The following is a 4,346-nucleotide window of genomic DNA, read 5'->3' as shown; positions in this document are numbered from 1 at the left end:
GTTACTCTTGCCTACAGAGAATAACTTCCTTTTGTTGGACAGAGTTTCAGAATGAACTGAAAATAGCTAACAATATCTCAACAAACTTTTGCTAGAAGAAAAAGAAAAGAACAGGGGCACCTGGGTGGCTCAGCTGGTTAAGTGTCTTTCTTTGACGCAGATCATGATCCTAGGATCCCTTCTGGCTCTGAGCCTCGCACCAGGCTCTGCTTAATGGAGTCTGCTTCTCCCTCTACTTTTGTCGCTCCCCTTGCTTGTGCTGTCTCTCTCTGTGTCAACTAAATAAATAAATAAATAAACAAAATCTTAAAAACAAACAAACAAACAATAAATTTCTGTGGTAAAAATCTGTCTCCCCAAAACACACACATAAAGCAAACATGAAGGAAAGCAAAAGGAAAACAAAAAATGTTTGAAACATATTTTCAAAGAAGTGTCTATAGAAATAAGTGTAAATAAATTTCATCTGCAATTAAACACAGATCAAAAATGATAAAATCAGGAAGCTGTCAAATGAGAGCTGATGGAGTTCTATCAAAATAAAAGTAAAATCCTCTCTCTCTGCCTGCCTCTCTTCCTACTTGTGATCTCTAGCTGTCAAATCAATTAAAGTAAATAATTAAAAGTGAAAATCATTTGGAGAAATGATTAAATTTTAGAGACTCAAAAGAGAATAATTTAATAAAACAAAGTACATTTTTAAAATATAATAAAGTACACATTGACAAGCATGCAGTGACAAGCAGAAATAAAAATAAAAATAAAATAAAATAAAAAATAGACAAAATGATGATCAGAAGATATGTGATGGAGATAAAAGACAGACCAAGGAGATCAGCATTGATATAATTAAAATGTATGCAGAATATGATAAATAAATGAAACAGAACTAATCGATTAAGATTATAATCCAAGAAAACTTCCCCCAGATAAAAAAGAGAAACTGAATCTATATATTGACACTAACCATATGCAGCTAGGTGAACTGATTCATAGTTATCAATTTCTAGGCATACCCAAGTAAATTAATAGAGTTTAATATTAAAAGGAAAAAAATTCTCTGTGAACTTTCCATCCAAACTCATCTACCAGAAAGAATTTGGATGTAACCCTAACCCTTAAAACCAATAACGAAAGAATGGTAAGGTGAGCAACATTTTCAAGAAGCTCGAGAAAAGAAAAAGCAAGTCAGGCATTTATATCAAGGCCATAGAAAAAACTGTTTAAACATGAAAAAAAAAAAAAAAAAAAGATGAGGTTTTCCTGATGAATATAGAAGAGACAGCCTACAGCCACAAAGGAATTATTAGAAAGATGTGGTAAAAGAATGATTGGTGAGCTATAGATATATTTAAACAAAAATCTAAGACTCAAAGTAAGAAGATAACAGACAAAATGTTATATTAAATGTTACATATTCTATATATTAATGTTACATGTTCTAACAAAATGAAAAAAAGATTAGAGAAGAGAGGACAGCACAGGAGGAAAAATAAAATAATCTCATATACTAGTTGAACCTCATAGTTGAAAAAAAAATTAAAGCTCCCCAAACCAGTAAAGACCTCGGAGTGGGGGGTTGGATTAGTGTACTTGTGTACTTAATATAAAAGGCACAAAATGAGGGAAAACAGGATGATTAAGGAAGTCTTTAAAAAAAGGGGGGGGCAAATGTATATTAGAAAGTAAAAGGTAAAATTTATGATAAAGAGTTACATGGCTCTGCTCTATAAGCCCTTGGAAATGAGCGTTGGATATCCCTTTTACAAAGATGGCACAGAAAGCTAAGAAGGAAGCCTCTGCCCCTCCCAAAGCCGAAGCCAAAGCAAAGGCTTTGAAAGCCAAGAAAGCGGTGCTGAAAGGCATCCACAGTCACACACACACACACACACACACACACACACACACACACACAGAAGATCCACACATCACCTACGTTCCCATGACCCAAGACTCTGCCTCTCCGAAGGCAACCCAAATACCCTCGAAAGAGTGCCCCCAGGAGAAACAAGCTTGACCACTATGCCATCATCAAGTTCCCCCTGACTACTGAGTCAGCCATGAAGAAAATAGAAGACAACAACACACTTGTGTTCATTATGGATGTCAAGGCCAACAAGCACCAGATCAAACAGGCTGTGAAGAAGCTCTATGACATTGATGTAGCCAAGGTCAACACCTTAATCAGGCCTGATGGAGAGGCATACGTTCGGCTGGCCCCTGACTATGATGCTTTGGATGTTGCCAAAAAAATTGGGATCATCTAAACTGAGTCCAGCTGGCTAAATCTAAATACAGTTTTTTCATGATAAAAAAAAAAAAAAAAAAGAGTTGCATGTAATGGGGCACCTGAGTGGCTCAGTGGGTTAAAGCCTTTGACTTTTGCTAGGGTCCTGATCTCAGGGTCCGGGATTGAGCCCTGCATTTGGCTCTCTGCTCAGCAGGGAGCATGCTTCCCTGCCTACTTGTGATCTCTGTCTGTCAAATAAAAATTAAAAATAAACTCTTAAAAAAAAAAAAGAGTTGCATGTAACAAATACAGACACTAAAAGAGGAAAGGCTTCAACTTCAAATGAATACAAAGTGATTTTGAATATTTGTATTTCCAATAACACAAAAAGTACCCAGATAAAGCAGAGACTATAAGAAATGGAAGGAGAAAAGGCTAAAATACACAGATATTAGGAGCCTTTAACATATTATTGATTCGAAGACCAGTCAAGTAGGCAAAAAATAAGTAAAAATATTACAACTCAAATACAATGGATACATCACCATCTTTTCAAGGCAGTAATAGAAAATGTACTTCTGAAGCTCACACAGAACATTCTAGAAAATTGAACATGTATTGATTAAAAATAAAAAAGAAAAGACTTCAAGTTCTAAAATGCAGATATGCTCAAATAGTATTTTCTGGTCACAGTCCAAAAAACTAGAAGTTAAATTTACATTAAAAGAACAAAATGTCATTCTACATGGGGATTGAAAAATTCTGAGAGAGAAATTGGTGAAAGAGAAAAACAAACCCAACTAATAGTGTTTATGTTAAAATTAATTATTAAAACACTTGGTATTAAAATCCATAAGTTAAAACTGAAGCAGTGAGTAGCAGAAAATCCATACCATTGTGTTATCTGTATAAACACATATCAATAAAAACAAGACAAAGAAAATAAATAGAAAAAATCTCAAAAGAATAAGTAGGAAAAACATAGTAAACATAAACAGAATGAGGGATAGGATATCAATAAGAGCAGAAATTAATATAGAGAGGAAAAAAGCAGTAACTAAATATATAGGCACATATACATAACCATAACATGTATATGCACATATAATACACATATATTTTTGTTTAGATAATAGACTGTGAAAAAAAATCAACATAATAGGCAAACCACTACCTTATAAGTAACAACAGAAAAATAATAAATTACAAATATTTACAGAATAAAAATTGAAATAAAGGAAAACCATTTAAACAGAGTATATCAATATCTTATGAGTCTTTCACATAACTATGCAAACTAACTTAAAATCTAGATGCATATCTTGGAAAAATAACTTTAACAAAAGTTGGCAGCAATTTTAAGAGTTAATTTTTAGATATTTAAAAATATAAATGGTTTAAACAGACAAGTTTCTACAGAAGAGAAAAAAGAAAAAAAGATAGCTTAATTCGTTTTATTTAAACAAGTAAATGATTATACCTAAATCTGATAAAGACAATATAAAAAGAAATCTGATAAAGACAACATTAAAAAGAAACTACAGACTGTCCTCACTGAAAATAGTAAATGCAAAACTTTTAGGTAAATATTAGCTTATTAAAAGTAATATAGCCTGACCATAAATCTGGGATTTATTCCAGAAATTTAATTCACTCATTGTTCAATATTAATAAATATATTAATATAATTAGTATGATAGCTCTATGAAGAAAAACCTATTGCCTCTTAAGAAACAGAAAAGACCTGAATTTAACATTATTAATATAATACACACATGTATATCAGACATACCAACACTGAGAGTTAGAAGGAGGAAATAGGAGAAGAGTAATAGTGGATGAGCGTGTAAGTGATATTACTCGGTCTCCCCACATTTCTGTAAGTTGGGAATGATAAAGACCTGGAGGAGGAAAATCATAAGATATTTTCAAAAATCTGATTTATGTCAATGCAAGTCATTTTTACTTATTTTTTTAGTTTTCATTTTAATTGCAGTTCATTAACGTACAGTGTTTTATTAGTTTCAGGTGTATAATATAGTGATTCAACAATTCTACCCAGTGTTTATCATGACAAGTGCAAACCTTAGTCCCCATCATCTATTTAACCCAGCCT

The 4,346-nt window shown here is 32.6% G+C and overlaps 1 pseudogene across 1 annotated transcript; it reads left to right on the top strand.

Moving 5' to 3' along the window:
- The first annotated feature begins 1,771 nt into the window (after window positions 1–1,771).
- On the top strand, window positions 1,772–2,328 carry LOC309863281 (large ribosomal subunit protein uL23 pseudogene; annotated as a pseudogene). Its single transcript has one exon. The product of its transcript is annotated as a large ribosomal subunit protein uL23 pseudogene (transcript).
- Window positions 2,329–4,346: the final 2,018 nt, after the last annotated feature.

The sequence above is a fragment of the Mustela nivalis genome (assembly GCF_964662115.1).
Source record: "Mustela nivalis genome assembly, chromosome: 4".
NCBI lineage: Eukaryota > Metazoa > Chordata > Mammalia > Carnivora > Mustelidae > Mustela > Mustela nivalis.
This window is presented reverse-complemented; position numbering and strand designations above follow the sequence as displayed.